A 12,638-nucleotide genomic window follows, 5' to 3' on the forward strand; every position below is an offset into this window, starting at 1 on the left:
GGTTATAGACTTGTACAGTTGATGCCTGCACGACCTTATTAACCTGTGACAACCCAACAGATTCAATTAACAAAACGGGAAGAACATTGTGACACAATCTACTAGGTGGATGGACCTTGAAGACGTTATGTTCAGTGCAAAAGCCAGTCAAAAGAAGACAACTACTGTGTGATTCCACTCATATTAGGTCCCCAGGGCCATCGGAGGCAGAGACGGACGGCGAGATGGAGGTACCTGTGGTGGTGGGGTTGTGGTGAGGGATGCAGTGTTGTTTCCTGGGGCAGAGTTCCAGTTGGAGAAGACGGGAAAAGTGATGGATCTGATGGTGGTGTGGCCGGCACAAGAGTATAATGTCCTGAACACCACTACACTGTTCAGCGGAACCGAGTGGAAATGGTAAGTTTCACTGTGATAAAACTACGCAAAGAAGAAAAGAAAAAGAAGGCCAGGTCTTAAACATAACCATGGTGGCGCGAGCTCTGGGTACCTGAATTCCTGCTCCCAAGAATCCACTGGATACACAGTGATGAGAAGAGCCTGGGGTCTGAGGTCCTTTGAGAAACCCTGGGCAAGCCTGGGATCCCTCCTGTCCACCTCACGGGCCTCTTTAGAGAAGCCTGTGATGCTGAGTGGGGCTCACCCTTGTGTGCAGGTGCAGAGAAGCACACCTATCAGGAGAATGCATTTTGTGCAGCCACTGCGGAAAGCGGTAAGGAGTTACCTCAAAAACTTAAAAATGGAACTTCCGTGCTTCCATGTAGCAAAGTGATTCCACTTCTGTGAATGTATCCCAAGATCAGAGACACTGATTGGAAAGAATAAATGCACAATACGGTCATTACAGTGTTATTTAAAATACTAAGATTTGGAAGCAGCCCATGTGCCCATCAGAAAATGAGTGGATAAAAACGCTTTGGTACATTGACACAATTTAATACTACTTGGCTGTGTAAATGAAGGGACTCTTAGCTATTTGTGACAGCATGGATGGACCTGGACAGCATTTTGGTAAGTGAAATCAGCCAGTCAGAGACAGACGAATACCATATAATTTCACATATGTGTGGAATTTAATGTGTAAAATGAATTAACTAAGAAAATAGAAAGAGACTCATAGGAAGAGAACAGACTGAGAGTGGTCAGAGGGGAAAGGGTTGTGGGGCTGGGTGAGAGGGTGAAGGGATTAAGCAAAGAAAAACAGCAACTCATAGATATGGACATCACTATAGTGACTACAGGAAGAAAAGGGTTGGCGGAGGTGGAAGAGGATTCAGGGTAAAATCGCGATACAAGGAGACTTGATCTGAGGTGGTGAATACACAGTACTGTATACAGATGACGGGTTATAGACTTGTACAGTTGATGCCTGCATGACCTTATTAACCTGTGACAACCCAACAGATTCAATTAACAAAACGGGAAGAACATTGTGACACAATCTACTAGGTGGATGGACCTTGAAGACGTTATGTTCAGTGCAAAAGCCAGTCAAAAGAAGACAACTACTGTGTGATTCCACTCATATTAGGTGCCCAGGGCCATCGGAGGCAGAGACGGACGGCAAGATGGAGGTACCAGTGGTGGTGGGGTTGGGGTGAGGGATGCAGTGTTGTTTCCTGGGGCCGAGTTCCAGTTGGAGAAGACGGGAAAAGTGATGGATCTGATGGTGGTGTGGCTGGCAAAAGAGTAGAATGTCCTGAACACCACTGCACTGTTCAGCGGAACCGAGTGGAAATGGTAAGTTTCACTGTGATAAAACTACGCAAAGAAGAAAAGAAAAAGAAGGCCAGGTCTTAAACATAACCATGGTGGCGCGAGCTCTGGGTACCTGAATTCCTGCTCCCAAGAATCCACTGGATACACATTGATGAGAAGAACCTGGGGTGTGAGGTCCGTTGAGAAACCCTGGGCAAGCCTGGGATCCCTCCTGTCCACCTCACGGGCCTCTTAAGAGAAGCCTGTGATGCTGAGTGGGGCTCACCCTTGTGTGCAGGTGCAGAGAAGCACACCTATCAGGAGAATGCATTTTGTGCAGCCACTGCGGAAAGCGGTAAGGAGTTACCTCAAAAACTTATAAATGGAACTTCCGTGCTTCCATGTAGCAAAGTGATTTCACTTCTGTGAATGTATCCCAAGATCAGAGACACTGATTGGAAAGAATATATGCACAATACGGTCATTACAGTGTTATTTAAAATACTAAGATTTGGAAGCAGCCCATGTGCCCATCAGAAAATGAGTGGATAAAAACGTTTGGTACATTGACACAATTTAATACTACTTGGCTGTGTAAAAGAAGGGACTCTAAGCTATTTGTGACAGCATGGATGGACCTGGACAGCATTTTGGTAAGGGAAATCAGCCAGTCAGAGACAGACGAATACCATATAATTTCACATATGTGTGGAATCTAATGTGTAAAATGAATTAACTAAGAAAATAGAAAGAGACTCATAGGAAGAGAACAGACTGAGAGTGGTCAGAGGGGAAAGGGTTGTGGGGCTGGGTGAGAGGGTGATTTGGATTAAGCAAAGAAAAAAGGCAACTCATAGATACGGACATCACTATAGTGACTACAGGAAGAAAAGGTTTGGCGGAGGTGTAAGAGGATTCAGGGTAAAATCGCGATACAAGGAGACTTGATTTGAGGTGGTGAATACACAGTACTGTATACAGATGACGGGTTATAGACTTGTACAGTTGATGCCTGCACGACCTTATTAACCTGTGACAACCCAACAGATTCAATTAACAAAACGGGAAGAACATTGTGACACAATCTACTAGGTGGATGGACCTTGAAGACGTTATGTTCAGTGCAAAAGCCAGTCAAAAGAAGACAACTACTGTGTGATTCCACTCATATTAGGTCCCCAGGGCCATCGGAGGCAGAGACATTCGGCGAGATGGAGGTACCTGTGGTGGTGGGGTTGTGGTGAGGGATGCAGTGTTGTTTCCTGGGGCAGAGTTCCAGTTGGAGAAGACGGGAAAAGTGATGGATCTGATGGTGGTGTGGCCGGCACAAGAGTATAATGTCCTGAACACCACTACACTGTTCAGCGGAACCGAGTGGAAATGGTAAGTTTCACTGTGATAAAACTACGCAAAGAAGAAAAGAAAAAGAAGGCCAGGTCTTAAACATAACCATGGTGGCGCGAGCTCTGGGTACCTGAATTCCTGCTCCCAAGAATCCACTGGATACACAGTGATGAGAAGAGCCTGGGGTCTGAGGTCCTTTGAGAAACCCTGGGCAAGCCTGGGATCCCTCCTGTCCACCTCACGGGCCTCTTTAGAGAAGCCTGTGATGCTGAGTGGGGCTCACCCTTGTGTGCAGGTGCAGAGAAGCACACCTATCAGGAGAATGCATTTTGTGCAGCCACTGCGGAAAGCGGTAAGGAGTTACCTCAAAAACTTAAAAATGGAACTTCCGTGCTTCCATGTAGCAAAGTGATTCCACTTCTGTGAATGTATCCCAAGATCAGAGACACTGATTGGAAAGAATAAATGCACAATACGGTCATTACAGTGTTATTTAAAATACTAAGATTTGGAAGCAGCCCATGTGCCCATCAGAAAATGAGTGGTAAAAACGCTTTGGTACATTGACACAATTTAATACTACTTGGCTGTGTAAATGAAGGGACTCTTAGCTATTTGTGACAGCATGGATGGACCTGGACAGCATTTTGGTAAGTGAAATCAGCCAGTCAGAGACAGACGAATACCATATAATTTCACATATGTGTGGAATTTAATGTGTAAAATGAATTAACTAAGAAAATAGAAAGAGACTCATAGGAAGAGAACAGACTGAGAGTGGTCAGAGGGGAAAGGGTTGTGGGGCTGGGTGAGAGGGTGAAGGGATTAAGCAAAGAAAAACAGCAACTCATAGATACGGACATCACTATAGTGACTACAGGAAGAAAAGGGTTGGCGGAGGTGGAAGAGGATTCAGGGTAAAATCGCAATACAAGGAGACTTGATTTGAGGTGGTGAATACACAGTACTGTATACAGATGACGGGTTATAGACTTGTACAGTTGATGCCTGCATGACCTTATTAACCTGTGACAACCCAACAGATTCAATTAACAAAACGGGAAGAACATTGTGACACAATCTACTAGGTGGATGGACCTTGAAGACGTTATGTTCAGTGCAAAAGCCAGTCAAAAGAAGACAACTACTGTGTGATTCCACTCATATTAGGTGCCCAGGGCCATCGGAGGCAGAGACGGACGGCAAGATGGAGGTACCAGTGGTGGTGGGGTTGGGGTGAGGGATGCAGTGTTGTTTCCTGGGGCCGAGTTCCAGTTGGAGAAGACGGGAAAAGTGATGGATCTGATGGTGGTGTGGCTGGCAAAAGAGTAGAATGTCCTGAACACCACTGCACTGTTCAGCGGAACCGAGTGGAAATGGTAAGTTTCACTGTGATAAAACTACGCAAAGAAGAAAAGAAAAAGAAGGCCAGGTCTTAAACATAACCATGGTGGCGCGAGCTCTGGGTACCTGAATTCCTGCTCCCAAGAATCCACTGGATACACATTGATGAGAAGAACCTGGGGTGTGAGGTCCGTTGAGAAACCCTGGGCAAGCCTGGGATCCCTCCTGTCCACCTCACGGGCCTCTTAAGAGAAGCCTGTGATGCTGAGTGGGGCTCACCCTTGTGTGCAGGTGCAGAGAAGCACACCTATCAGGAGAATGCATTTTGTGCAGCCACTGCGGAAAGCGGTAAGGAGTTACCTCAAAAACTTATAAATGGAACTTCCGTGCTTCCATGTAGCAAAGTGATTTCACTTCTGTGAATGTATCCCAAGATCAGAGACACTGATTGGAAAGAATATATGCACAATACGGTCATTACAGTGTTATTTAAAATACTAAGATTTGGAAGCAGCCCATGTGCCCATCAGAAAATGAGTGGATAAAAACGTTTGGTACATTGACACAATTTAATACTACTTGGCTGTGTAAAAGAAGGGACTCTAAGCTATTTGTGACAGCATGGATGGACCTGGACAGCATTTTGGTAAGGGAAATCAGCCAGTCAGAGACAGACGAATACCATATAATTTCACATATGTGTGGAATCTAATGTGTAAAATGAATTAACTAAGAAAATAGAAAGAGACTCATAGGAAGAGAACAGACTGAGAGTGGTCAGAGGGGAAAGGGTTGTGGGGCTGGGTGAGAGGGTGATTTGGATTAAGCAAAGAAAAAAGGCAACTCATAGATACGGACATCACTATAGTGACTACAGGAAGAAAAGGTTTGGCGGAGGTGTAAGAGGATTCAGGGTAAAATCGCGATACAAGGAGACTTGATTTGAGGTGGTGAATACACAGTACTGTATACAGATGACGGGTTATAGACTTGTACAGTTGATGCCTGCACGACCTTATTAACCTGTGACAACCCAACAGATTCAATTAACAAAACGGGAAGAACATTGTGACACAATCTACTAGGTGGATGGACCTTGAAGACGTTATGTTCAGTGCAAAAGCCAGTCAAAAGAAGACAACTACTGTGTGATTCCACTCATATTAGGTCCCCAGGGCCATCGGAGGCAGAGACGGACGGCGAGATGGAGGTACCTGTGGTGGTGGGGTTGTGGTGAGGGATGCAGTGTTGTTTCCTGGGGCAGAGTTCCAGTTGGAGAAGACGGGAAAAGTGATGGATCTGATGGTGGTGTGGCCGGCACAAGAGTATAATGTCCTGAACACCACTACACTGTTCAGCGGAACCGAGTGGAAATGGTAAGTTTCACTGTGATAAAACTACGCAAAGAAGAAAAGAAAAAGAAGGCCAGGTCTTAAACATAACCATGGTGGCGCGAGCTCTGGGTACCTGAATTCCTGCTCCCAAGAATCCACTGGATACACAGTGATGAGAAGAGCCTGGGGTCTGAGGTCCTTTGAGAAACCCTGGGCAAGCCTGGGATCCCTCCTGTCCACCTCACGGGCCTCTTTAGAGAAGCCTGTGATGCTGAGTGGGGCTCACCCTTGTGTGCAGGTGCAGAGAAGCACACCTATCAGGAGAATGCATTTTGTGCAGCCACTGCGGAAAGCGGTAAGGAGTTACCTCAAAAACTTAAAAATGGAACTTCCGTGCTTCCATGTAGCAAAGTGATTCCACTTCTGTGAATGTATCCCAAGATCAGAGACACTGATTGGAAAGAATAAATGCACAATACGGTCATTACAGTGTTATTTAAAATACTAAGATTTGGAAGCAGCCCATGTGCCCATCAGAAAATGAGTGGATAAAAACGCTTTGGTACATTGACACAATTTAATACTACTTGGCTGTGTAAATGAAGGGACTCTTAGCTATTTGTGACAGCATGGATGGACCTGGACAGCATTTTGGTAAGTGAAATCAGCCAGTCAGAGACAGACGAATACCATATAATTTCACATATGTGTGGAATTTAATGTGTAAAATGAATTAACTAAGAAAATAGAAAGAGACTCATAGGAAGAGAACAGACTGAGAGTGGTCAGAGGGGAAAGGGTTGTGGGGCTGGGTGAGAGGGTGAAGGGATTAAGCAAAGAAAAACAGCAACTCATAGATATGGACATCACTATAGTGACTACAGGAAGAAAAGGGTTGGCGGAGGTGGAAGAGGATTCAGGGTAAAATCGCGATACAAGGAGACTTGATCTGAGGTGGTGAATACACAGTACTGTATACAGATGACGGGTTATAGACTTGTACAGTTGATGCCTGCATGACCTTATTAACCTGTGACAACCCAACAGATTCAATTAACAAAACGGGAAGAACATTGTGACACAATCTACTAGGTGGATGGACCTTGAAGACGTTATGTTCAGTGCAAAAGCCAGTCAAAAGAAGACAACTACTGTGTGATTCCACTCATATTAGGTGCCCAGGGCCATCGGAGGCAGAGACGGACGGCAAGATGGAGGTACCAGTGGTGGTGGGGTTGGGGTGAGGGATGCAGTGTTGTTTCCTGGGGCAGAGTTCCAGTTGGAGAAGACGGGAAAAGTGATGGATCTGATGGTGGTGTGGCCGGCAGAAGAGTAGAATGTCCTGAACACCACTGCACTGTTCAGCGGAACCGAGTGGAAATGGTAAGTTTCACTGTGATAAAACTACGCAAAGAAGAAAAGAAAAAGAAGGCCAGGTCTTAAACATAACCATGGTGGCGCGAGCTCTGGGTACCTGAATTCCTGCTCCCAAGACTCCACTGGATACACAGTGATGAGAAGAGCCTGGGGTGTGAGGTCCGTTGAGAAACCCTGGGCAAGCCTGGGATCCCTCCTGTCCACCTCACGGGCCTCTTAAGAGAAGCCTGTGATGCTGAGTGGGGCTCACCCTTGTGTGCAGGTGCAGAGAAGCACACCTATCAGGAGAATGCATTTTGTGCAGCCACTGCGGAAAGCGGTAAGGAGTTACCTCAAAAACTTAAAAATGGAACTTCCGTGCTTCCATGTAGCAAAGTGATTTCACTTCTGTGAATGTATCCCAAGATCAGAGACACTGATTGGAAAGAATATATGTACAATACGGTCATTACAGTGTTATTTAAAATACTAAGATTTGGAAGCAGCCCATGTGCCCATCAGAAAATGAGTGGATAAAAACGCTTTGGTACATTGACACAATTTAATACTACTTGGCTGTGTAAAAGAAGGGACTCTTAGCTATTTGTGACAGCATGGATGGACCTGGACAGCATTTTGGTAAGTGAAATCAGCCAGTCAGAGACAGACGAATACCATATAATTTCACATATGTGTGGAATCTAATGTGTAAAATGAATTAACTAAGAAAATAGAAAGAGACTCATAGGAAGAGAACAGACTGAGAGTGGTCAGAGGGGAAAGGGTTGTGGGGCTGGGTGAGAGGGTGAAGGGATTAAGCAAAGAAAAACAGCAACTCATAGATACGGACATCACTATAGTGACTACAGGAAGAAAAGGGTTGGCGGAGGTGGAAGAGGATTCAGGGTAAAATAGTGATACAAGGAGACTTGATTTGAGGTGGTGAATACACAGTACTGTATACAGATGACGGGTTATAGACTTGTACAGTTGATGCCTGCATGACCTTATTAACCCGTAACAACCCAACAGATTCAATTAACAAAACGGGAAGAACATTGTGACACAATCTACTAGGTGGATGGATCTTGAAGACGTTATGTTCAGTGCAAAAGACAGTCAAAAGAAGACAACTACTGTGTGATTCCACTCATATTAGGTGCCCAAGGCCATCGGAGGCAGAGACGGACGGCAAGATGGAGGTACCAGTGGTGGTAGGGTTGGGGTGAGGGATGCAGTGTTGTTTCCTGGGGCAGAGTTCCAGTTGGAGAAGACGGGAAAAGTGATGGATCTGATGGTGGTGTGGCCGGCACAAGAGTAGAATGTCCTGAACACCACTGCACTGTTCAGCGGAACCGAGTGGAAATGGTAAGTTTCACTGTGATAAAACTACGCAAAGAAGAAAAGAAAAAGAAGGCCAGGTCTTAAACATAACCATGGTGGCGCGAGCTCTGGGTACCTGAATTCCTGCTCCCAAGACTCCACTGGATACACAGTGATGAGAAGAGTCTGGGGTGTGAGGTCCGTTGAGAAACCCTGGGCAAGCCTGGGAGCCCTCCTGTCCACCCCACGGGCCTCTTTAGAGAAGCCTGTGATGCTGAGTGGGGCTCAACCTTGTGTGCAGGTGCAGAGAAGCACACCTATCGGGAGAATGCATTTTGTGCAGCCACTGCGGAAAGCGGTAAAGAGTTACCTCAAAAACTTAAAAATGGAATTTCCGTGCTTCCATGTAGCAAAGTGATTCCACTTCTGTGAATGTATCCCAAGATCAGAGACACTGATTGGAAAGAATATATGCACAATACGGTCATTACAGTGTTATTTAAAATACTAAGATTTGGAAGCAGCCCATGTGCCCATCAGAAAATGAGTGGATAAAAACGCTTTGGTACATTGACACAATTTAATACTACTTGGCTGTGTAAAAGAAGGGACTCTTAGCTATTTGTGACAGCATGGATGGACCTGGACAGCATTTTGGTAAGTGAAATCAGCCAGTAAGAGACAGACGAATACCGTATAATTTCACATATGTGTGGAATCTAATGTGTAAAATGAATTAACTAAGAAAATAGAAAGAGACTCATAGGAAGAGAACAGACTGAGAGTGGTCAGAGGGGAAAGGGTTGTGGGGCTGGGTGAGAGGGTGAAGGGATTAAGCAAAGAAAAACAGCAACTCATAGATACGGACATCACTATAGTGACTACAGGAAGAAAAGGGTTGGCGGAGGTGGAAGAGGATTCAGGGTAAAATCGCAATACAAGGAGACTTGATTTGAGGTGGTGAATACACAGTACTGTATACAGATGACGGGTTATAGACTTGTACAGTTGATGCCTGCATGACCTTATTAACCTGTGACAACCCAACAGATTCAATTAACAAAACGGGAAGAACATTGTGACACAATCTACTAGGTGGATGGACCTTGAAGACGTTATGTTCAGTGCAAAAGCCAGTCAAAAGAAGACAACTACTGTGTGATTCCACTCATATTAGGTCCCCAGGGCCATCGGAGGCAGAGACGGACGGCAAGATGGAGGTACCAGTGGTGGTGGGGTTGGGGTGAGGGATGCAGTGTTGTTTCCTGGGGCCGAGTTCCAGTTGGAGAAGACGGGAAAAGTGATGGATCTGATGGTGGTGTGGCTGGCAAAAGAGTAGAATGTCCTGAACACCACTGCACTGTTCAGCGGAACCGAGTGGAAATGGTAAGTTTCACTGTGATAAAACTACGCAAAGAAGAAAAGAAAAAGAAGGCCAGGTCTTAAACATAACCATGGTGGCGCGAGCTCTGGGTACCTGAATTCCTGCTCCCAAGAATCCACTGGATACACATTGATGAGAAGAACCTGGGGTGTGAGGTCCGTTGAGAAACCCTGGGCAAGCCTGGGATCCCTCCTGTCCACCTCACGGGCCTCTTAAGAGAAGCCTGTGATGCTGAGTGGGGCTCACCCTTGTGTGCAGGTGCAGAGAAGCACACCTATCAGGAGAATGCATTTTGTGCAGCCACTGCGGAAAGCGGTAAGGAGTTACCTCAAAAACTTATAAATGGAACTTCCGTGCTTCCATGTAGCAAAGTGATTTCACTTCTGTGAATGTATCCCAAGATCAGAGACACTGATTGGAAAGAATATATGCACAATACGGTCATTACAGTGTTATTTAAAATACTAAGATTTGGAAGCAGCCCATGTGCCCATCAGAAAATGAGTGGATAAAAACGTTTGGTACATTGACACAATTTAATACTACTTGGCTGTGTAAAAGAAGGGACTCTAAGCTATTTGTGACAGCATGGATGGACCTGGACAGCATTTTGGTAAGGGAAATCAGCCAGTCAGAGACAGACGAATACCATATAATTTCACATATGTGTGGAATCTAATGTGTAAAATGAATTAACTAAGAAAATAGAAAGAGACTCATAGGAAGAGAACAGACTGAGAGTGGTCAGAGGGGAAAGGGTTGTGGGGCTGGGTGAGAGGGTGAAGGGATTAAGCAAAGAAAAACAGCAACTCATAGATACGGACATCACTATAGTGACTACAGGAAGAAAAGGGTTGGCGGAGGTGGAAGAGGATTCAGGGTAAAATAGTGATACAAGGAGACTTGATTTGAGGTGGTGAATACACAGTACTGTATACAGATGACGGGTTATAGACTTGTACAGTTGATGCCTGCATGACCTTATTAACCCTTAACAACCCAACAGATTCAATTAACAAAACGGGAAGAACATTGTGACACAATCTACTAGGTGGATGGACCTTGAAGACGTTATGTTCAGTGCAAAAGCCAGTCAAAAGAAGACAACTACTGTGTGATTCCACTCATATTAGGTGCCCAGGGCCATCGGAGGCAGAGACGGACGGCAAGATGGAGGTACCAGTGGTGGTGGGGTTGGGGTGAGGGATGCAGTGTTGTTTCCTGGGGCAGAGTTCCAGTTGGAGAAGACGGGAAAAGTGATGGATCTGATGGTGGTGTGGCCGGCAGAAGAGTAGAATGTCCTGAACACCACTGCACTGTTCAGCGGAACCGAGTGGAAATGGTAAGTTTCACTGTGATAAAACTACGCAAAGAAGAAAAGAAAAAGAATGCCAGGTCTTAAACATAACCATGGTGGCGCGAGCTCTGGGTACCTGAATTCCTGCTCCCAAGACTCCACTGGATACACAGTGATGAGAAGAGCCTGGGGTGTGAGGTCCGTTGAGAAACCCTGGGCAAGCCTGGGAGCCCTCCTGTCCACCCCACGGGCCTCTTAAGAGAAGCCTGTGATGCTGAGTGGGGCTCAACCTTGTGTGCAGGTGCAGAGAAGCACACCTATCGGGAGAATGCATTTTGTGCAGCCACTGCGGAAAGCGGTAAGGAGTTACCTCAAAAACTTATAAATGGAACTTCCGTGCTTCCATGTAGCAAAGTGATTTCACTTCTGTGAATGTATCCCAAGATCAGAGACACTGATTGGAAAGAATATATGCACAATACGGTCATTACAGTGTTATTTAAAATACTAAGATTTGGAAGCAGCCCATGTGCCCATCAGAAAATGAGTGGATAAAAACGCTTTGGTACATTGACACAATTTAATACTACTTGGCTGTGTAAAAGAAGGGACTCTTAGCTATTTGTGACAGCATGGATGGACCTGGACAGCATTTTGGTAAGGGAAATCAGCCAGTCAGAGACAGACGAATACCATATAATTTCACATATGTGTGGAATCTAATGTGTAAAATGAATTAACTAAGAAAATAGAAAGAGACTCATAGGAAGAGAACAGACTGAGAGTGGTCAGAGGGGAAAGGGTTGTGGGGCTGGGTGAGAGGGTGAAGGGATTAAGCAAAGAAAAACAGCAACTCATAGATACGGACATCACTATAGTGACTACAGGAAGAAAAGGGTTGGCGGAGGTGGAAGAGGATTCAGGGTAAAATAGTGATACAAGGAGACTTGATTTGAGGTGGTGAATACACAGTACTGTATACAGATGACGGGTTATAGACTTGTACAGTTGATGCCTGCATGACCTTATTAACCCTTAACAACCCAACAGATTCAATTAACAAAACGGAAGAACATTGTGACACAATCTACTAGGTGGATGGACCTTGAAGACGTTATGTTCAGTGCAAAAGCCAGTCAAAAGAAGACAACTACTGTGTGATTCCACTCATATTAGGTCCCCAGGGCCTTCGGAGGCAGAGACGGACGGCAAGATGGAGGTACCAGTGGTGGTGGGGTTGGGGTGAGGGATGCAGTGTTGTTTCCTGGGGCAGAGTTCCAGTTGGAGAAGACGGGAAAAGTGATGGATCTGATGGTGGTGTGGCCGGCAGAAGAGTAGAATGTCCTGAACACCACTGCACTGTTCAGCGGAACCGAGTGGAAATGGTAAGTTTCACTGTGATAAAACTACGCAAAGAAGAAAAGAAAAAGAAGGCCAGGTCTTAAACATAACCATGGTGGCGCGAGCTCTGGGTACCTGAATTCCTGCTCCCAAGACTCCACTGGATACACAGTGATGAGAAGAGCCTGGTGTGTGAGGTCCGTTGAGAAACCCTGGGCAA

General features: G+C 45.5%; 1 long non-coding RNA gene across 1 annotated transcript; it reads left to right on the top strand.

Moving 5' to 3' along the window:
- The first annotated feature begins 5,880 nt into the window (after nt 1-5,880).
- On the top strand, nt 5,881-8,468 carry LOC308516311. Its single transcript, XR_013995733.1, has 3 exons — nt 5,881-6,371; nt 6,765-7,712; nt 8,106-8,468. It is a non-coding gene; the product is annotated as an uncharacterized lncRNA (long non-coding RNA).
- Nucleotides 8,469-12,638: the final 4,170 nt, after the last annotated feature.

The sequence above is a fragment of the Myotis nattereri genome (assembly GCF_964212035.1).
Source record: "Myotis nattereri genome assembly, chromosome: 3".
Lineage (NCBI taxonomy): Eukaryota > Metazoa > Chordata > Mammalia > Chiroptera > Vespertilionidae > Myotis > Myotis nattereri.